The 23,623-nt window shown below is 43.1% G+C and overlaps 1 pseudogene; it reads left to right on the forward strand.

Annotated features, from left to right (window-relative positions):
- The window catches only part of LOC131814146 (mitochondrial ornithine transporter 1-like), a 395,300-nt pseudogene that overhangs the window by 335,999 nt on the left and 35,678 nt on the right, over positions 1 to 23,623 (forward strand).

Below are 23,623 nucleotides of genomic sequence, written 5' to 3' on the forward strand. Positions count from 1 at the left end.
ATAAACATATTGAGGAAAATGTGCCTCATGAATTAGTAAGGACTGAAATTTACCCTAGCTCAACTTTCTTCCTTTCTTCTTCTTTTTTAAATTCTTAAATAAATTTTTGTAAGATTGATCGATTGATTTTAGAAAGACTGAAAGATTAGGGAAAGGGGCAGTGGGAGACAACGTCCAAGCTGACTCCTGCTGAGTGCACAGCCAGAGGTGGGCCTCCATCCCAGGACCTATGAGATCGGGACCTGCATCGAAACCAAGAGTCCAACGCTCAAAAGTCTGAGCCACTCAGGCAGCGCAGACTCTCAACTACTGCTTTCCGAAAGAGGTCTTTAATGATTACCCTAGTTAAAATAGCCTCCTGCACCACCCAGTCCCAGTCTCTGGCAGGGATCCCTGTTGTCTACCAATCCCCATATGCCTCTTCCTCTGGAGTTTTCTCTCTTTGTGGCTACAGAAGAAACATTTCCCAGTCTTCCTTGCAGACAGGTACCTCTACATTTATCAACAGAATGTGAATAGAAGTGATGTACCCATAAAAAAATGGGCACAAATTCCCCTAAAACTTTTCCTCTTTCCTCCTAGTTGGAATACAGACAAGATTATAGAAGCTGAAGCAGCTAGGAGATGGAGAGATGAAGGCTTTCAGAGATAAAGGTGAGAGCCACCCTACCTCTGTCCCTTGCTGCCTCCTCCAGACTCTCACAGAGGAAGGGGGGAGGGGAACCCTTCATTCTTGTTTAAATATATTTCTCAGTTTCTCTGTGACAGGTAGTCTAGATTGTATCTTAACTAAGGTACCCTCAATGCCAAAACCTTGTTTCATCTTCTACAGAGTACCACCAATGGAAATTTATCTCAAATTTATGTGCTTTTGTTATCTCACTCTGATAGAATGTGTGTTCCGTGAGGGAATGGACTTTGTCCTATTCACTGCTGCAGTTCTAGTTCCTAGAACCGTGCCTGTCATATGATAGATGCTCAAAAGTATTTGGGGGAATACATTAATTATTTCCAAGTACAAAATAGGTGCAGAGAGTTTAGGAAATTTGCCCAACTTCTTGCCGCTAATCAATGGCAGAGCTAGATTCAAACTCAAACCACTTAACTCTGATATTCTTGTTCATCTTGGAATACCGAGATTCTAGCAAGAACCTAGGAGATTTTGGTGCAGGTGGTTTTCAGACAGAATTTTGAGATAAACTACAATCACAGTGTGGCATGAAGAAGACACAGCTAAAGGGAAGAAATCAGATCAAAGTTTCCAGGAAGTGGGGATGGAAGGAGGAGATTGGGTACAGCAGAACATGAGGGAACTTTTTATACTTATTGAAATACTCAGGGCGTCTGGGTGGCTCAGTGGGCTAAGCCTCTGCCTTTGACTCAGGTCATGGTCTCAAGGTCCTGGGATTATGCCCCACATCCGGCTCTCTGCTTAGTGGGGAGCCTGCTCCTCCAAGCCCCGCCTGCCTCTCTGCCTCCTTGTGATTTCTGTCTGTCAAATAAATAAATAAAATCTTTTTTAAAAAACTTATTGAAAAATAACTATATCTTGATTCTGGTGGGGGTCATGGCCTTTCCCACTTACCAAACTCAAGACTTGTACACCTAAAATGTGTGATTTTTACTGTATGTAAATGATATATCTCAGCAAAAGTGATTTGAACAAAAAAGTTAATTAAAATAGCTAGAAATCTGCAATTATAAAATTGGTCACAAATTAAACCACAGGAGAAATTTAATATATCCTAAGGAAAAGAAAAGAAAAAACCTGTCCTTTGAAAAAGTACAATTTGCGTGATGGTTCAAAGCAATCATTTATAAAAGCAACAAAAATGTAGCCTGAAAGTAGAAAATGTTTTTCCTCCTTGTTCTATTCTGCCATGGACTCACTAATCATTTTCTTCTCAGTGCCCCCTGAAATGCACTTTCTAGAACAATGTGCCTTTGGCAAGAGGCAGCCAATCAACTGAAATAGGTCCTGATATACATCAGGGACTTTGTCCTAAATGTCTCATGAAATTCTACACTAATTAACTCGACAAGCTTTCCATGAGTGGAAAAGGCAAAAATTATCCTATATTCCAGTTACAGATTGCTGTGTAACACACCACCCCAATACTTAATGACTTAAAACAACAATTTATTCTCTCTCACAGTTCTGTGGTTCACTGGGTGCAGCTGTGTGGTTCCCCCTTGGGGTTAGTCATGTGGCTACAGTCAGTTTGCAGCTAGTCTGGATTGGATGTCTCGGATGTTAAACATCTCATTCACATATTTAATGGCACAGCTGGGATGGCTGGAAGACACAGGGCCTGGCCAAGTAATATTCTCTCTCTTTCTTGCTTCCTCTTTCTCCACGTGGCCTCTGAAGGGTAGCAAAATATGCCACCTTAAAATATATCACCTGGGTCATAAAGATCATTTTGACCTGTGGACATTTAAGATGCAAATACAAGTGGAGGTCTCCGACCTCCCCCTATTTGCCTAAAGGCAGGACATAAACTTTTGAAGGTGTTCCCCCTCCCTTCTCTACCAGGAAAGACAAATTAAGCACTGGCTACCGCTCTAGAAATGTCAGCCCAAAAATGGCACTAGAGGAATCCACATAAATAACTTTACTAACTATCCCTTAGTTTACATTAGACCCCCCACCATATATTTGCCTTTTTACGATTTGCTGCCCTAGAAACTGAAAATCCTTTGCCCTGATCTTGTCACTTCCCTGAAAACTCACCACTGTTTTCTTAAGATGCTATAAAAGCCCCAATTCTAACCACCTCTTTGGATCACTCATCTCTGAGTGCTCTCAGACACAGAGATATGTCTGTGCGGCATATGCATTAATGAACTTCTATTTGTTTTTCTCTTGTTAAACTGTCTTCTGTTAGTCTAATTTACAGGGTCCCAGCCATTGAACCTAAGATGGGTAGAAGGAAAAGAGATCTTTCTCCTCCCCTGAACCTCCCTACCTGGCTAGCTTGGGCTTCCTTACAACGTAACATCTTAGAGCATTTGAGTTTTTTACATAGAGACCAACTTACCATATAGCCTTACATACAGTGAGCATTCCATGAGGCCCAGAGTAACACTGCACAGCTTTTTAGAACCAGCACTGGAAATCACATAGTATCACTGCCGTGGTATTCTACTGGTAAAAATAAGCCATGAGGCCAGCCCTCAAAGTTCACTTGACAGAACTGTACCTTCCCGGGTCCCTAGGAGGAGTGGCTCGTAGGGCCCACCTTTGGAGACTTGCTCCCATCTCTCAGCAAACTTTTAATTACGTCCATTCACTGTACCAGCCACTCTGCTGTCTTGTTTTGTATTTTTTTCTTTTTTAAATATCCAACTATTTTGATAATTGTTTAAGAACTCATTTCAGTTTATATAAAATATTACAAAGAAGTATCACATACATTATTTAATTTGGTCATTGTGATACTAATAGAGGAAGCCAGGACAAGGATTTTTTTTTTTTTAAGATCTTATTTATTTATTTGAGAGAGAGAGCATGCAGAAGGAGAGGGAGAAGCAAACTCTCCGCTGAGTGGGGAGCCCGGTGCAGGGCTCCATCCCAGGATCAGGACCTGAGCCCAGGGTAGACACCCCACTAGCTGATCCACCCAGGTGCCCCAGAGCAAGGATTTTTATCCCCGTTGTACCAACAAGAAAATGAGGCTCAGAGAAGTTCACGGAGTCACCCGAAGTCACGTGACTAGTAAGTGCCAGCCCACAGCCTGCTGACTCCCAACCAAGGCTTTCCACTGGCTCTCTTGCGGGCTCAATGGCATGTTTGTGTTTCACTGGCATCATTCCAGCCTGAATGTCAAAGTTCACTTGACCGTGTCCATGTGCTGGTGTCGGCAAAACCATGCCTCTGAGGTTAGGGTGGTAAGACAAATTAAGAAAAAGCAAACAAAGCTTTAGGGAACTGCCCACTGGAGAGATTTTAATGAGCCTGTGTTTCAGATGAAGATTATAGATATTGATTGTACTATTTTTTTGAAAAAGGGCTTCTTCAAACTGATTTGATTTTGTTTATAAAATATGAGATAACCCTTCTGAATAAAGTAGCAATAAATTGGGGGGTCCCTGGGTGGCTCTGTTAGGTAAGTGTCTGCCTTCAGCTCAGGTCATGATCTCAACATCCTGCGATCACCACTCCACACCACCCTGCATCTCCCTTTGCCCCTCCCCTCCCATTTGTGCTGTCTCTCACTCTCTCTCTCTCTCTCTCTCTTTCTCTCAGTCTTTCAAATAAATAAATAAAATTTTTAAAAAGAAAAGTACCAATAAATTTGCCATTATGCAATAACGTTAGAGATGATGCCAAGGTAACCTTATTTTTTTTTTTTTTTTGACAGAGAGAAAGACAGCAAGAGAGGGAACACAGCAGGGGGAGTGGGAGAGGGAGAAGCAGGTCTCCCACAGAACAGGGAGCCCGATGCAGGGCTCGATTCCAGGATCCTGGGGTCAAGACCTGAGGTTAAGGCAGATCCTTAATGACTGAGCCACCCAGGTGCCCCTGATGCCAAGGTGTCCTAAAATAATACATAGACAAGTCATGAATGTTCAAAGGATCACTAAAGAAAATATTAAGGTCTCAAATATTTTTATTTATTTATTATTTATTTAGAGAGCAGCAGAAGGAGAAGGAGAAGAATCCCCACTGAACCAGAAGCCAGACACCGGGCTTGAACCCAGGACCCTGAGATCATGATCTGAGCCAAAATCAACAGTCAGACACTTAATGGACTGAGTCACCCAGGTGCCCCCGGTTTCAAATATTTATACTAATTGTTTAGCATGACTTCACAATGCCAAGCAGATGTCGAAGTCAATAAAAAAGGGAGGATTTGCTGATGTATGTTAGAGAGTTAACTTCATGGAGCTTCTTACCTCCTTAACACCTGGAGACAAACTGACATTGGGTCCAATACTATAAGCAGACAAAACTCTTTGAAGTTTGCCATGTGACATAGACCACCCAGAAAGTTCACATAATTAAAGAAAAATAAACTCTAACATGTGTTTTTATACTATTTGTATTTTAATCTAAAGCAAAGAAATGAAATTGAAATTGAAAAAGAAATCGAAAGCAAAGAAATGAAAAATTAAACAATCACACTAAAACTTCGTAGCTCAGGGGGCACCTGGCTGGCTCAGTTGGTAGAGCACACAACTCCTGATCTCAGGGTTGCAAGTTCAAGCCCATGTTAGGTGTTGAGATTACTTAAAAATAAAATCTTAAACAACAGCAACAACATGGGGGCACCTGGGTGGCTCAGTCATTAGGTGTCTGCCTTCAGCTCAGGTTGTGATCCCAGGGTCCTGGGAACGAGCCCCGCTTCAGGCTTCCTGCTCAGCTCTCTCCCTCTCCCACTCTCCCTGCTTGTGTTCCCTCTCTTGGTGTGTGTCTCTCTGTCTAATAAATAAGTAAAATCTTTAAAAACAACAATAACAACACCTCTACAGAAGGTGCAATACACACAGTAGAATGTGGTTGTTCTGGGATGTATATAGTGAAGGACCAGGCTCTGCCCAAGAAACTTTGGTCAAGTTTCCTTACCCTCTTAGGGTCTCAGATGCCTTATCTGTGGAAAGGGAATAGTAATGGTACCTACCTTCAAGGTGGCTATGAGGATTAAGTGGGTTAAGACGTGTACAACTGCTTAGAACAGTGCCTAGCACACAATAAGCACTATAGAAGTGTTTGCTACTTTAACATTGAAAGACGAATGGTAATATCCTTTGAAAGTTTAAAAATTACAGAAGCTGTAAGGAAGACAACTTTGTTTTTGTAATGAAACTTGTATGTTTAATTAATAATAGACATACAGAAAAGTTGCAAAAGTTGTACATATATTTCTCGGACTACCCAGATGTTATCATTTTATCACATTTGTTTTTATCACTTTCATTTTCTTGCCTGTTATTTTTCCCAGAACACTTGAAAATAAGTTGCAGAGGGGCGCCTGGGTGGCTCAATGGTTAAGCCTCTGCCATGGGTGCAGGTCAGGATCCCAGGGTCCTGGGTTCAAGCCAAGCATCAGGCTCTCTGCTCAGCAGAAGTCTGATTCTCCCCCTCCTGCTCTCCCTGCTTGTGTTCCCTCTCTTGCTGTATCTCTCTCTCTGCCAATAAATAAAAATAAAAATAAAATAAAATAAAATACAATCTTTAAAAAAGAAAAAAGTTCGCAGAGATAATTCACTTTACCTCTAAATCATGTGGGGTTTATTTCCTCAAAAAGGGACATTATCAGGGCACCTGGGTGGCTCAGTGCTTTACAGCCTCCACCTTTAGCTCAGGTCATGATCCCAGGGTCCTGGGATGGAGCCCTGCATCGGGCTTTCTGTCTATCAGGGAGCCTGCTTCCCACTCTCTCTGTCTCTGCCTGCCTCTCTGCCTAGTTGTGATCTCTGTCTCTCAAATAAATAAATAGAATCTTTAAAAAAAAAAAGGGGGGGGGGATATTATCTCACATAAGTACAGTGCAATTATAAAATTAGGAAATTAACATCAATACAATACTATAATTCAATCTGCAGACCTTATTCAAATTCCACCGTCACAATGATGTCCTTTATAGCAAGAGCAAAAGAAACTCTTTTCCTCATCCACGACCTGATCAGAGATCACAGGTTGCATTTAATTCCATGCCTCTTCATCTCCATTGAGTGGAGTTCCTCAGTGCATCATTGTCCTTCATGACCTTGACTTCTTTTTTAATTAAAGTATAGTTGACACACAATGTTACATTAGTTTCAGGTGTTTGACCTTGAGGTTTTTGAAGAGTTCAGGTGAGTTATTTTGTAGCACATCCTTATTTTTTTTTCCTGTTTCCTGTTTCCTAGATTAGTTTTTTTTAAATCAGGAGAAATGTAGAACTGAAGTTATATTTTTCACTGTGTTCCATGTCAAGAGGTATTTGTGTTTGTCAGCCCCATTACTAGCGGTATTAAAAATGAACAGCTAGATAAGCAAAATAGGTCAATCAGAGAAAGTCAATTATTATATAATCTCACTGATATGTGGAATTTAAGAACTAAGGCAGAGGACCATAGGGGAAGAGAAGAAAAAAATGAAACAAGATGAAACCAGAGAGACTCCATAAGTCCCAAACTATAAGAGACTCTTACAAACCATAAGAGACTCTTAATCATAGGAAACAAACAGGATTGCTGGGGGTGGGGGGAAGGGATGGGGTAACTGGGAGAGGGTATGTGATGTAACGAATACTAGGTATTATATAAGACTGATGAATCACAGACCTGTACCCCTGAAATAAATAAAACATTATGTTAATTAATTGAATTTAAATTTGAAAAAGAAAAAGAAATGAACAGCTAGGTTAAGATATACATAGGGTAAGGTCTAGAAGGGTCCTAGGCACAAGAACTTCTGTCACTTTGACTTGGGGTGGACCTATCCTCCTGGCGCAGAGATGTCTTTGCCAAACTTGAAGCTTCTGCAGAAAAGCATTTTGGTTGAGGATGTTAAACTATCTAGAAGGCTAAGAAACACTCTCCTTTAAAGGCTGTCTTCTGATTTCAAACATAGCACTCCTAAAGAACACCAAAGCCAATTTTTTTCAGCAATTACTACTTCTGGACCTAAAACTTCATCATTCAACTCTTACTAGATATTCCAGGAAGAGTGTATTGTTATTGTCATTAAGAATTTTTTTAAGGATTTATTTATTTATTTGAGAGAGAGAGAGAGAGAGCACACATAGAGGAGCAGAGGGAGAGGGAGAGAGGCAGACACACCATTGAGCGTGGAGCCCGACACAGGACTCAATCCCAGGACCCTGAGATCATGACCTGAGCCAAAATCATGAGTCAGAGCTTAACCCACTGATCCACCCAGGCACCCCTGTTGTAAGAATTTTAATATAGTTCTGGGGTGTCTGGGTGGCTAAGTGGGTTAAGCAAGGGTCCTGGGATGGAGCCCCCATAGGTCTCTCTGCTCAGCAGGGAGCCTGCTTCCCACTCTCTCTCTGCCTGCTTGTGATATCTTTCTCTGTGTCAAATAAATAAGTAAAATCTTTAAAAAAAAGAATTTTAATATAGTTCTACATGCAGATGCTGAAGAAAATGAAAGAATTTTAAAAATTAAGGAGAACATTGTTTCTAGCCAGCTCATGGTGCTGCAGATCTTGAATCTGTGAGTTGAAGGCAGAAATCTAGAAGTAAAAATGTTATTGATGTCACATTCAGTTGTATTTTAAAGCAGCATGTACATTTAGTCTTGGATGTTGGGAAGAGTTTTTCAAATATTCTGAATCTTTGTTCAAGGCCAGTCTGAGAGTTTAGGAAAGGTCATATCCTGAGCTATAGAAAAGCATTCTTGGTTCTGTGCAATAAGATGGACAGAACAGGAAGAACCAGGGTTGAGAATTAGACCTTCTTCAGGTGTCACAGCAGTGCAGTAGGGAAAGGATTGGCCCAGCTACGAGAATGAAAGATTTGAAGACTTTGCCTACAGCTGTCTAGAAGATAATATGATAATTGTGTTTATTATCATAACACACATGCACACACCATATATATATATATATATATATATATATATATATAAACTGCTATGATTCCAAAACATTCTATGAATTAATGATCATTTGAAATTTTTTCGCTAGTGAGTTAGAAGTGAGATTCAATGACTAGTGGCTTGCTAAACTGAAAGATGATGTTGGGCGTATATTATAATTATATAAAAATATTGAAAATGGGTGAAATTACACAAAGTTACAGAAGAGTAGCAAAGATGATAAAATAGCAGTTTAGCCTAATAGTGAAAGTGAATTCGCTTCCATTTAATGTACTTGCGTAATACTGAATCTACCCACATTCATTTCGTACATTATTTAGCTACTATGCTAATTCTAAGAAACACCTTAGCTAAGTAAATAACACATGTTGGGAAAAGTTAGAAATGTTCTGCCGATTTGCCATTGCCGCCAATCTGTTCATGCTAGGGCCACAACAGGGCAAATAGAGAAGCCCCTTTGCTGTGAGGGCAGGTCAGTGGAACACAAATGTCACTGCCCAGGTGAGTTTTTCTGGTTCTGGGGCTGCTTGCTTATGCATTCATTGAAGTTTTTGCTGCTTGTTTTATTCCATTTTCCATCACACTTGCTCTGTCTATATATACTTCATATGCAATCACATTTAATTTATATTATGCATTACTTTTCAGTCACTAGCATCACCTGTATATGTGATTCACTTTCCAATAAATATGTTGCTTTGTTGTTTACTATATACCAGTATTCACTGATACCAATATATTAACTTTTAACTATAGAGTTTATATAAATATATGTGTGTGTGTGTACACACACACACACGTATATACACACATACATATTTAAGATTTTATTTATTTATTTATTTGAGAGAGAGCGAGTGAGAGAGAGAGAGCAGGAGCTGGGAAGGGAGGAGCAGTGGGAGAGGGAGAAGCACACTCTCCACTAAGCAGGGAGCCCAATGTGGGGCTCGAGCCTAGGACTCTGTGTGGGATCATAACCTGAGCCAAAGGCAAATGCTTAACCATGTGAGCCAGCCAGGCACTCATATATATATGTGTGTGTGTGTGTGTACACACATACATACATATATATTTATATATATATAATATATGTATATATATATGTGTATATATGTGTTTATAAAATACATGTGTATATATATACACATATATTTTAAGATTTACTTATGAGAGAGAGAGAGGAAGAGAGAGATCAGGGGGAGGGGCAGAGAGAGGGAGTGGACCCCACCCCCCTGCCCTGAGCATGGAGCGGCGGGATACAGGGCTTGATCCCAGAACCCTGATATCATGACCTGAGCTGAAATCAAGGATTGGATGCTCAACCAACCGAACCACCCAGGCACTCCCATAGATTTTATATTTTATCTTCAGGTTTGGTAGACATTACTGAATATCCAGATTTTATGATTTCATGTATAAATAAAAGGAAGTTATTTTATGTGCAAAATAATTCCTTCCCTAAAATCAACTCAAAATTAACTTTCAATGCTTTTGTGTAAAAGAGTGCATAAAACATCCTCCAACAAAACTGCGAAGTACCATATATACCTGCTATACGACAGTTAATTACTGATAATGGGGCACCTCTGTGGCTCAGTGGGTTAAGTGACTCCTGATTTCAGCTCAGGTCATGATCTCAGGGTGGTGAGCCTACATTGGACTCCATGCTGAGCAGGGAGCCTGCTTAAGATTCTCTCTCTCCCTCTGACCCTCCCTCCCTACGTACACCCACTTCTTCTCTCAAAAAAAAAATTGAAATAAATAAGAAAACAGTGATCATCACAACACCAACAGCCACTATGGAGTACTAAACAATCTGTAGCTGCTATCTCATTTACTTCTCCACATGACATCAGGATTATCCAATCCAAGGTCATCGCGTTTCAGGGCAGACAGAGGACACCACGCAAGAAGGAAGTCCACAAACAGTCAATATTTGGAAATCCCACCAGTCAGGCTGCCAGTGGCGTTGGTACACTGAGGTCTGCTCTTTGTGAAATATGCCTGCAGAATAAGCCCACTTCTCCAGCACTTTTAGTTAGGCATTTCAATTTACACATGGCCTCCTCAGTAAAAGTATCAAATTATTAGGAACGTTCTTCTCCAGGTAACATACTGGCGGAAGGCGCAGAGAGGAGGAAGGAGGCTAGGCTAGATGAGCTCACTTAGGGCATAGTTTGTAACCAGGTTTCCCGATTTGGGTGGGGAATGGGTGGGTGTGTGGCAGAATGTCAGAGGTAATATTTCCCTTCCCTTTTCACAGGTGCGCTAAGACCTGTTGTGCTTCCACACCACCCACAGTTGGAAATGTTTATCTTTCCCGGTAGATATAGATGTATTTTAGGCTAATCCAGGCTATAAATCAAGCCAAACAAGAGTATCAAGCCCAGCCTAAAATAGACATGGATACCTGGTATTAGTATAAATATGTAACATGTGTTATGTGAAAATACAGTTTCGGTCCCCTTGGAATATGAAGATGAGTAAGACTCCATCCCTGCTTCCAGGGTCTGGTGATCGGATCGGATCAGGGTCACAGGTTAAAAGGTGATGCAACAAGAGATACAAGGCAATGTGGCCAAAGGGTCATGGTCACGTACTCCTGTGGGGGCACGGGTGGAGGAGTCTCTTGGATCACAGGGTAGCCTTTGCACTAGGTCCTCAGTGCCCCAAACCAAAGGGCAGCGTCAGGTGTGTGGGGGCCAGGGTTGGGGGAGGGTGGGGAGACCTGCAGCAGCGGCCTGTGTGGGAGATGGGGGCCGGAAGAGGAAGTGGCTTTACACCCTTCAGATCAGACTGTCTAGGTGTTCGCATCTCAGCCTCAGTGTAAAATGACTCATTCTCAGCAGATTGACATGTAAAATGGCTTTGGATTTTAAGTTTCTCAAAGAGCAGGATCACATCATTCTAATGTGAGCTGCACAGCATGAGACACAGCAAATGATTTCTGGAGCTGACAGAGATGTTTCCAGACAGAACCGTCCTCAGCCCCAATTCTCAAGTACCTGAAAGGTCCCTGGTTGCCCCACCCCCACCCCTTCCCTTTTCACCCTCACGCTGCCCCTGGGGGCCTGCCTCTGTGCTGCCTGCCCTTCTCAGAGCTTCCCAGCTTTGGGCCTCCCCAGGACTGGGGCACCCTGGCCAGATCCTCTCTGGAAATTAGGCTTCTCCTCCCCTCAACTGCCTGTCAAACTGCCTCTCTCTCTCTTCTCTGCATCAGGAGGAGGGCTGATTACTTCAACTGACTTACACTAGTGTGCGAAGGCCCAAACTGCTGGCTTATTTAACACTTATTTAACAAGCCATGGCAAGAAAATATGACTTTTGGAAGAAGAGCTTTTAAATTCCAGTAAGCAAGACTGCAGCTCCACTTGGGATTGTTTTGTTTTCCCTTTCCTGGCCCTTTCAAGTTAGGTCCCCAAGAAACCTCTTCTCTGTGAGAGTGAATACCTCTTTGCCCCTGGCATGTATTTGTAGGGCTCAGGTGCCCTCTGCAGGCAGAGATAATCTCATGGTACATAAAACATTTATACCATGGTGTGGGGAGGGGGGTGGCATGCGGTGCTCCGGTAGTGTGTGTGGGTGTATGTGTGGTATGTAGTACGTGTGTGAGAGTGAGGGGGTTGGTGGATATATGTATGCTGTGTGTGTGTGTGTTATGCAGTGTATTGTGGTATAGTGTGTGTGCGCTGTGTGGTCTGTGTGTGTGTGTGATCTGTGTGTATGTGTGTACGTGGTATGTAGTATGTGTGTGGTATAGTGTGTGTGGTATGTGTGTGTGGTATATAGGATATGTGTGGTATAGTGTGTGGTCTCTGCAGGGCGTGGGTGATCTGTGTGTGGTGTGTGTATGTGGTATGCAGTGTATTGTGGTATAGTGTGTGTGCTGTGTAATCTGCATGTGTGTGGTCTGTGTGTGGTGTGTAGTATATGTGTGGTATAGTGTGTGTGGTGTGTGTGGTATGTAGGGTATGTGTGGTATAGTTTGTGGTCTGTGTGGGGTGTGTGTGATCTGTGTGTGGTGTGTGAATGTGGTATGCAGTGTATGTGTGGTGTGATGTGTGTATGTGGTATATAGAGTATGTGTGGTATAGTGTGTGTGTGGTGTGTGGTCTGTATGTTTATGTATGTGGTATATAGGGTATGTGTGGTGTTGTGTGTGTATGCTGTGATGGTGTGTGTATGTGGTATGTCGTGTTATGTGTGGTATAGTGTGTGTATAGGCCGTGTGTGTTGTGTGTGTGTATGTATGTGGTATGTGGGGTATGTGTGATGGCGTGTGTGATATGTGTGTGTATGCATGTGCATCCCTCCTAAAAAGACGACAGATGATTGGAACCTGAGCTGGGGGTTCCCTCATTCCTCTGCCCCTCATCTAAACCCCTAGTCCAAGCCACCATTGTCCTGGGCTTTTAACTCTTTCAATGGTCAGCTAAGTGGCCCCTTCCTGTCATTCCCACTCTCCTGCAATTTCTTCCCTACCCAGCCACCAAAGCTCTCATTAATAATGCAATTCAGACCAGCTTTTTCACCTGCTTGAAATCCTAAACTGGCTCTCCACTCTACTTCAGAAATTTTCCCCCAGAGGGTAAGATTTCATTTTATTGTTACATCAGTCTCACAAATAAACCAACACAGTGAGAAACTCTGAGCAGGTAAAGTGCAGGGCAGGGGCCTGGCAACAGGAGAGAGGAATCCAGTCTGTCTCCCGGGCCCCAGCCTGGAAAGGCCATTCTATCACACAAGACCAAGGGTAGCTGACAAACAAAGCAATTCACTCTGTAGACATTCTGAGGGAAAGAGTAGAAAAACTTCCCAGGTGGGTTCTGTGCAGGGGGAGGAAATGGACCTAAATGCTCTCCATGCCCGGTGCTTGACTGTGGTTCCCACCTCTGTCGCCCTCACTGTTCCAGCCACTTGGGTCCTCTTTTTGATCTTCACAAACACAACACAGCTTTGCTCTAGGACTTTCAGCTTTGGCATGGCATCTCCTCTTTCCCGGACTATTCTCAAAGACTGTCCCATGGTTGCCTCCCTCACCTCTTTCTAACTTAGCTCATCAGCCATCTTCTCAGCTGCACCACAACTGGTGAAGCCAACCTTCCCACTCCGTCATGTATCCCAGTTGCCTTGCCCTTGCTCGCACTCAACACCCTCTGAAGCAAGGTCCTTTCATCCCCTCAATACACTCAATGAGCACCTCCAGTAGGGGCTAATTCGCATGCCCTTGGGCTATAACAAGGTACAGTTAAGCTCCCTGCCTCTTGGAGCTTACAGATCTTGTCAAACCTTTGTTTACTTATTTAGTGTCAGCCTCCCTCACTAGAATATAAGCTGTCTGAGAGCAGGGACCTTGGTCATCCTTGTTCCCTTCTTTATTCTCAGTGTCTAAAACTGCCTAGCACTGAACATCATTCATGGTCAATTTTCATTAAATGAATAAAATGTTTATATTTTTATTAGGGTACATAGATAACATTTTAAATTCCATTCACTGTGATGAAGTCAATTCATTCAATTAGGATTTACTATAAAAATAAGGCAAACAAAAAAAAAACCCGAATTGCTAATTATTCCAATGATCTATAATAATAATAGTTACCACTGATTGACCACTTATCATGAGTCAGGGACTATAATAAGTTATTTATATATGTTACCTCATCTTACCTTCACCAAATTCCATGACACGGGTAGAATTATTCTTCCCTTTCTAAGATGAGGAATTTGGAGCTTAAAGAAGTTGTCCACCATCATAAAGCCATCAAATGGGAGAGCTGGTCTTCAAGGACAGGAAATTGGGCTCCAGAGTCTGTGCTTTCAACCTCCCTTCCATGTTACTTATCCACCTGTCCACATTCATATCAGAAAGTAAGTCTACTCATCAACTCCCTACCACCTTCTGAACAAACTCAACACTTTTAGCAGGGTCTGCGGGACCCATGGAGGCCAGCCCTGCTCCTTGCTAACTTCTTCTCCTATTATCCTCACCTTTGATCCCGCACTGAACCACTGGGGCTTCTAGACCGTCAAGCTTCTTTCTCCTTTCTTCTCATGCAGTTTCACAGTTTGTTTCCTCCTTTCAAACTCCTACTCACAATTGCTTCTCATACTTCAAGACTCAGCCATTACCTCCTCCACGTGTGCTTCCTGGCTCCTTGGGCTTGGTCCTGTGCCCTTTCCCTGTTGCTCCCCAGCATCCCAGACATGCCTCTGCAATACTCAGTGAACTCCTTTCCTTGATGCAGTCCCTGCGATTTGGAAACAAGGCTTTGCATTTCATCTCCAAATCTCCAGTGTTTAGCGCAAAGCTTGGGATGGAGATGTCGACTACTGCTTTGAATGACGGATATTCATTTGGGGATTAGTTGAATGCCATGTTCTAGTATTTTGCACACAGAGTGTGAAGAATCCTATTATAAAGAGAAGGTTAGAATGTGGCACGTGGAAGTCTTCATTGGTGAGATCACCGAGGCACTGGGGATAGTGGGGATGGGGATAGTACACAGAGCATCAGTTGGTAGAACCATATCTTTCCCTCATTCTCATCCCCAGAAGACTTATTCTAACCACCCAGCTGGAAAAATAGGTGCTGGGCTTTCCCCCTCAAGCCATCTGACTCCAGACCTGCAATCCTCTCTAGGCTGTGTTGCCTCAAATATACTGGACCTTTCAAAGCATGGATGTATCCCTTTATTTATAGACCCTTTCAGTGATTGTATCTGTGTTTCTCCAAAATACTCAATTTTCTAAAAGCACTTTTTAAGTGTTAAGAAATAGCTAAGTGTCTTGTGATGGGTGCGCAGAAAGATCAAGTCATTTACCCAAGTTCTCGCACTACTACTAATAGAGCAATTTGCTTCTAGACCCTGTTCTCTTAACCGATGGACTATCTTGTCTTCAGAACAACTCAGTCACTCAATAAATCATTCTACAAATATTTATTGAGTACCACAGAACACCAGCTATTGTTCTAGATCAGCAATGTTTGATAAAACTTTTAGTGATGGGTGCCTGGTTACTTAACTGCCCCAGTCTGTTAACCATTGGATCCTGATCTCAGCTCAGGTCTTGATCTCGTGGTTGTGAATTCAAGGCCCGACCTGGGCTCCATGGAGCCTACTTAAAACAAACAAACAGACAAACAAATAAACAAAAACCTTCAGTGATACTGAAATTTTCCATACCTGTCCTGCCCCATATGGGAGCCACTAGCCATATGTGGGTATTAAGTATTTAAATGTGTCGAGGGCAACTGAAGCAATGAATTTACTTTATCTTCTTGTAAGTTCAAGTTAAGCAGCCATATGTAGTGATGGGCTACCACAATGTATCATTTCAGAGGCCAGGAAACAGTTAAAAGCAAAGATCCTCGATCTTGCCAGTTTACATTTTGGGATGAAGAAAGAGGTGAGAGGAAAAGAGAAAGACAGTAAATAAGAGACATAATATTTAAGTGGATTATATAGCATGTGATATGTTGCAGAAAATTAAAAAGTACAGCACAGTCAACAGAGGCTAGTTTGCATTTTGAAATAGAGTGATCACACCAATCATAAAACTTCCTCATCCTTTGGTTAGGATAATTTGGTCCGATTCAATTCCTACTCCAATTTCTCTCATTCTCTCTTCCCTTTCCTCTTGTGAGTTCAGCTCCTCCAAGATGGGGCAGGAAGGGGACAGGAAAGTCAGGCTTGCCTTTTGCATGGGCCTTGCTCTGGGTCCATCTGATGCTGGTGGTCTCTGCCCAGATGAGGCTCTTCAGAGACTATGCTGTGGGGTTCTCTAGGGCAGAGTGTGCAGGTTTGCCCTGGCTCCCTCCATGCTGGAGCACTCCTCTCAGACAAGGGCAGTGGCTTCTGCTGCGGTTAGCCTACTCCCAAACCCTCTTCAGGCAATAGATCATCTCCTTTGGCTCCTTGGGCAGCCCCCGGGCTCCTCCCTTCCTGTCACGTGGGGCCATGGGACCGGCTGAGAGCCCTGATGTCCTTCACCAGACAACTAGACCTTCAAACCAGTAGGGTAAGCCTTTCCACCTTCAGAAATCTCTGAGAAACAGGCATCAGTCCTTAGGTCCATGAGACCTTTGCACTCTGGCTGCCCCAATAAACACACCAAGCCCTCCCGAGACCCCCTTATCGTGCTTGACTCTGCTTGGACAGTTAACTGCACCATGGAGGACATGGACTTGGCAGCTCACAGTCTGCCGGCTAGGAAGAGAGCCAATCATATTCCTCTTACTGTAAAAAAAGTATATTATGAAGTGTAGTTGACATACAATGTTATATTAGTTCTAGGCAAACAACAGATATTTGACAATGCTGTACATCACACAACACTCACGATGTTTAAGTGTGGTCACCATCTGTCACGATACGTTATCACCACCTTATTGACTATAGTTCTTGTGCTATACTTTTCATCTCCGTGATTTATTTATTTTATGAAACTGGAAGGTTTTTTTTTTTTTAAAGATTTTTATTTATTTATTTGGCAGTCAGAGATCAAAAGTAGGCAGAAAAGCAGGCAGAGAGAGATAGGGACCCAGGCTCCCTGATGAGCAGACGGCTCAATTCAGGACTCTATCCCAGGACCCTGGGATCATGACCCGTGCTGAAGGCAGAGGCTTTAACCCACTGAGCCACCCAGGCGCCCCCAAACTGGAAGTTTTTAACCTCTCAATCCCTTCACCTATTTCTCTCACCTCCCCCCACCCTCACCTCTTCAATTTTTTGGTGGCCTAAATGATTTTGTGAATGGGGGGGATAGGCATCTCAACAAGAGCCCTGCACTCTCCCTGACCCTCACAGTTCGCCTATGTCTAATGACAAACATGTCCCTGCCACCTAGTCAGTTTCTCTCCTACTGCAGACTGTGACGGTGGAGCCTGGACGAGGAGCGCTGGACTGATGGAGGAGAAGGCAGCAGGTTGTGCTGCCTCTGTTTAACCCTACAAGGAGGTGTGGTTATCCACTCGCGGCAGCTCTTTCTGGAATGTATGGGACTTACCGCCTCTTTCCTTTGAGTCTTAGCACCAGTTCAGGATGAGAGGAATCAACCTCCTCTTATGCTTTCTGGTATTGAATCCTAAAGGTAATTGTTAACAGTGGCATCTGGGTGACTCAGTTGATTAAGGGTCCAACCCTTGGTCTCAGCTCAGGTCTTGATCTCAGGGTTGTGAGTTCAAGCCCTGTGTTGGCCTCCATGCTAGGTGTGGAGCCTACTTTATTTATTTTTTTAAAGATTTTTATTTATTTATTTGACAGAAAGAGACACAGTGAGAGAGGGAACACAAGCAGGGAGAGCGGGAGAGAGAGAAGCAGGCTTCCAGGTGAGCAGAGAGCCCAGTGTGGGGCTCTATCCCAGGATCCTGGGATCAGGACCTGAGCTGAAGGCAGATGCTTAACAACTGAGCCACCCGGGCACCCCTGGAGCCTGCTTTTTAAAAAAGCTTAAACAGATAAAAACAAGTGCAATTTTTAACCATATATTAAATGATCCATCTACGTAACATCCCTAAATATAAAAACTTCCTTTTTTGGTTGTCTTGTTTGGTTCACAAAAGGGATTCTTCCCAAGAGGATAGACTTCAAATCTTCCATTGACCACAGTGACCAAAATATATATGAGAAGAAGAAAGATCTAAGAACTGTAGGGCTGAGGTAGTCTAGCATCATCGTTGCCAAGACAACTGTTTTGTAGTGACCAGAGGAGGAACTGTTCCTCCTGATATTATGGAGAAGCTATACATTAAGTTCTGCCTCCCCCAAATGGCAACTGTTTAAGCTGAATTAAGTGCATATTGACTCTGAAAATTTGAAGGGATATATCTGACTGGTGTCAGATGTGAACATAAGAGATGAAAAGAACCTAAACAAGAAAATTTATTCATATATTTCTTTTTTTTAAATTTTATCTATTTTTTTAAAATTTTTTTAAAATTTTATTTATTTGACAGAGATCACAAGTAGGCAGAGAGAGAGAGAGAGAGAGAGAGAGGAGGAAACAGGTTCTCTGCTGAGCAGAGAGCCTGACGTGGGACTTGATCCCACGTAGTGGGATCATGACCTGAGCTGAGGCAGAGGCTTAACCACTGAGCCACCCAGGCGCCCCAATGATTCATTTTTTAAAAAGATTTATTTATTTGAGAGAGAGAGTACACAAGCAGGGGGAAGGGGTGGAGGGAGAGGGAGAGGAAGACTCCAAGCTGAGCAGGGAGCATGACATGGGGCTCAATCCCAGGACCCCACGATCATGACCTGAGCCAAAGGCAGATGCTTTACCAAATGAACCATCCAATCGCCCTCAATGATTCATTTTTTAAAAAGAGTTTATTTATTTATTTTAGAGAGAGTGTGCAACCATGACAGTGGTGGGCGGGGGCAGAGCGGCGGAAGAGAGTCTCAGGCAGACAGTTATGGGAGAGAAGACCACAGGTACCTACAAAGGCCATACTGATAAATTGTAAGACAATGGTGCAATCCAACAAATTTATTGCGATGACTCATTCTTTTTTAAGGTTTTATTTATTTATTTAAGAGAGAGAGAGAGAGAGCATGTGTGCACCATAGTGGTGGGGGATGGGGGTGGGTGGGTGAGGGGTAGTAGATGAGGGAAAGATCCTCAAGCAGAGTCCGTACTGAGCACAGAGCCTGAAGTAGGGCTCCACCTCATGATGCTGAGATCATGACCTGAGCTGAAATTAAGAGCTGGACACTTAGCTGACTGAGCTGCCCAGGCGTCTCTCACAAGGATTCCTTTTGACAGCACCTAAAACCCACTGTGGGCAAAGCTGGGGCCAGAGGAGGAATAAGTCAGAGTTCTTGCGCCTCAGCAAGGGACACGGAGTAGATTCTACTATAGGGGCCCTGAGGGCTCAGCGGGTGGCTCCTCCCACCCATCTAGTGGAATTTTCCAGCGCTCTCAGCTTTATACCCCCACCTCCCCTGCACAGAGCCAGACTTCTATGGTTCCCCAAATGAGTTGTACCTTTGTACATGCAGTCTTCTCTGTTTAAAAAAAAAAAAAAATAAGCCCAATTAGAATCATTTGCCAACACCCAACCCCACCTCCGCCCCAAGAAACCCTGATTTAATTACAGTTTCAATGTATCCCAGGAATGCGATGTTTTAACAGTCAATATGAAATTTCCTGATCAGCCCTAGTGAGGTTATCTCCATGATAAATCCTGCCATTCTCTTTCCCCATAAAGAAGCTGACCTGGCCTGAAACAATCCTTTCTTTTCTTTGAAATAACTTCTAGCTCCATCTTCCTTCCTCTGAAAACCATCCATTTTGCACAGCTCCTTTCAGCTTCTCTCTGCTTGCTGGATGGTATGCTGCCCGATTCATGAATTACTTAATAAAACCAATTAGGTCTTCAAATTCACTTGGCCGAATTTTGTTTTTTAACACCCCTGATGGGAATTCTCAGCCTGTCTCCAGGGGACATGTGTCGTGTTTTCTTGCTGCTTGGCATTGTCTTACAGCCCTTCCTACATTTGGGGAGTTCTACCAAGGAAACTTGTCTTGTCTTTTAAGACAAGCCAGAAATCTCACGTTCGCAGCCCCCTTTGCAGATCAGAGTCCAGGCGCCTGACTCACGCTCCTTCCATCAGCTGCCTCTGTGTGATTTATTGATTTGGAAATGAGCGATACAAGGCAGTGGCCATGGCGTGGCAGTGACTTCTCTGGCCAGGCTGGTAACGAAGGTGCCCGGCTGGGAAGAGCAGCAGTTAGGATGCAGAGGCCCTGGTACGAAAGCGACAGTAGTACAGACTAGAACATCTAGAAGCTCTGAAGGAGTTGCAGCATGGTTTCCATGGCTCAACAGTTCCAGTTTCCATGGCTCAAGCAGTGGGCTTGGAGACCCTTGCAAGAAGTTCTTTGGGCAGCTCCATCGGCTCACTCAGCAAACGCGGAAGTCACCCAGCATCCTTGTAATCTTTCTTTTTTGTGCTCCAGAGTTGGCTTCTGTTGATTGCAAGTACGAGTTCTGAGTGATACATCAACAGGCTTTCCTCTCTTAAGAAAGGGTCACTTGTCTTTCAAAACCCACCCCAGCATGGGGGTCCGCTGGGGACTTCCCCTACAACTCATTTTTCTGTCCCTTATTCGTTCCCTTCTCTGAGATGCCACACTACCCGCCCCCCTCTGCAGCAAGCCCTCACCAAATTTTAATTATTTGTTTCTTCCTCCTTTACCTGGACTGAAGTTTCTCTGAGGCTAGCCATGGTGTCTTTCATTTCTGTATTTTCAGCACTCAGACTATATCCTTTCATTGACCCATCAGTGGTCAATGAAAGTTCCTTATTGATAGGAAGCAATAAACAGATGTGTTTGGGAGAACAACAGATCATGAAAGGGCTTTTGAGGCGCCTGTGTCTAATACAGGCCTTGGTAAATAGTAGGAGGATTTCGACAGGCACAAATGGTTGGGACTGTCCAGTTGCCGTCCATATTGACATGCAATCTGTTTTCCTGTGCTAGCGTGTGCTTTGAACAATCCGTCTACGATCATTAACTCTAGGAGTTGATGAAGTGCTTTCATTCCAACACGTAAGAATTTGTCCTGAATAGAACTTTCACTTGCGGACTTCAATCACTCCTCACTTGTAGCCAATTTCCCGATGACCCACGACTGTTAAGCGTGTCGGGCTTCTTGCTGTTTCAGTCGATGTTTGGAGGCCATGGCTCTTCTGCTCCTCGTTACCACATCCGGCAGCGGGAGTTTTCTGTTTTGATTCATCAGGCAGTTCTGTTCAGCAATGGCTTCTGAGCCTTAACTAGGTATGTCCGCCCGTTGTGAGGGACTCATGGCTGAAGCAAGCAGTCTCGATATGGTACGGAAGTCTCTCGTAGGCTAGGAATTCTAGCACGGACTGCATGTCTGCTGTCCATGCAAGAAACATGGAAGGAGAGCCTGGAAGGCTTTCCATCTTCCGCGGGTTGGAAAGCTTGCTCAACTAACCAGCTGCCGCCCCCTCGTGTGTCTGTCTGAGCCTGTGGAACTGGACTGAGCACAGCAGCTTGAGTTCCAGATGTCAGAGGAATAGCCCTCTCTTTTCACTTCTGGGATGAGCTCTCTGTGCTTATTTGTTGCTGAAATGCTCCAGCTTTAAAATGTAGATGTTAAGGTGAAACCCTCTTTAGTTTTAAGCATATGCTGCCTGAGGCTAGAGCACAGGGATGGACTCACTGCAGAGTTCTCTGTGGGGGTGGGGCACCCTGGGCTTCCCTTGTCTTCTTTGGGGTTCCCTTCTCAGCAGTCTGGAAGAGCCCTGGTCAGAGAAGTCTGGTTTTGACCCTGCTGGGCCTCAGAGACAGGGAATTCATCATCACACTTTTCCTCTGTGTTCCCTCTATCTGTTTTGAAAGTGTAAAATAAAATCTGAATTAGACAGGTGGGGGCAGGCAGTGAGGACAGGGGTTCAGAGGTCAGCACGAAGAGCCTTAGGTGGTTGGAGTTATTTGAGCTGTAAGCCTATGTGTTCCCAGTTCTAAGTGTCTACTTCATAGGATGTTGTGAGTACGGAATGGGAAAGTACACAATGCTTGGTCATAAGCACTCCATAAATGGAATTTGTCTAGTACCTATTTTAGACAGTAAGGGCTCCACTCAAATGCATCCCCTTCTCTGAAGACTCTCCTGACCACACAACTAGGATGCATTTGCTCTCTGAGCTGCCATAGCATATTGCCTGCGTGTCTTTCATGAAGTTGTCTTGCAAATATGCTTTTTAAAAGTGATTATATCCTTAAGAATCTTACCCTATGCTTAATATGCTGTGGGGGACATTCCTGATTACCTAACAAAACCCTGCTTCCCCCTGAGTCCCCTCCAGGTCTGCAGTGGTGATGTCTCAGGAAAGGTAGGCATCTCCTACAGTCCCAAGGAGGTAAGTCATCATTGGTTAAAACCAGGTGTTGGCAAATCACAACCTGCTAGCCAGATCTGACCTGCCGTTTTTCTCTTTTCTTTTCTCTTTCTCTTTTCTTTTTTCTTTCCCTTTTCTTCCCTTCCCCTTCCTTCCTTCCTTTTCATTCTTTCAAAAGATTTTTTTATTCATTTCTTTGAGAGAGAGAGAGAGACAAAGAAGCATTCACAAGTGGCAGGGAGGGGCAGAGGGAGAGGGATCCCAGGACTCTGGGATCATGACCTGAGCTGAAGGCAGATGTTTAACCGGCTGAGCTACCCAAGCACCCCATGGCCTTCCACTTCTTTTTGTAGGGTCATGAGCCATACAAAAAAAAAAAAATTAACAGTTTTAAAAGTCTGAAAAAATAAAAATCAAATAATATTTTGTAACAGGTAAGAATTACATGAAATTCAAATTTCAATGCTCATAGATAAAAGTTTTATTGGAACACAACCATACTTACCTCTTTACCATGTCTATGGCTGTTTTTGTTTAGAACAGCAGAGCTGAGTAGGTGTGACAAAGATTGCATGCCCTGCAAAATATTTACTAAGATATTTACTAGCTGGTTGGTCCTTTTCAGAAGTTTTCTGACCCCTATCTAAACCAAATATGATAACTCCCTTCTTTTCCCAGTGTTTATGTTTGGGCAAGCATGAGACTCAAGTTCTGGGCTAGTGGAATACAAGGGGAAGCGTGCCAGGGGACTTCTGGGAAATATTTTTTGTGTGTGATAAAAAAGATATGGAGAATTCTTCCTTCCTGGCCTTAGATTTTACATGTGTGGATGTGATAGAGCTGTGGCAGCCACTTTGTGATCATGAGGGAAAAGTCAAGAGAATCATAGAGAAGTTGACCCAGATACTTTTGGGCTGTTGAATTAACCAACCCTGGAAATTCCTATTTCTAGATTTCTCTTTATATTCAAAATAAGTATATGAAGAGTTGTGCATCCTGTTATTTGCAGCCAAACAACCCTAAAGTATATGATTTAAGAAAATGATTTTAAAAATTATGTCATAGTATTTCCTTTTATTGATGATCCATTAAATTTCTCCTAAGTCTTTGCTACTATAAATGATGTCTTTAAAATATATGTATATTACAAATTCAAATCTAAGGCTTATGAAATATAGGGCTCAGCTCAATTTTT

This window comes from Mustela lutreola, chromosome 13 (assembly GCF_030435805.1).
Source record: "Mustela lutreola isolate mMusLut2 chromosome 13, mMusLut2.pri, whole genome shotgun sequence".
NCBI lineage: Eukaryota > Metazoa > Chordata > Mammalia > Carnivora > Mustelidae > Mustela > Mustela lutreola.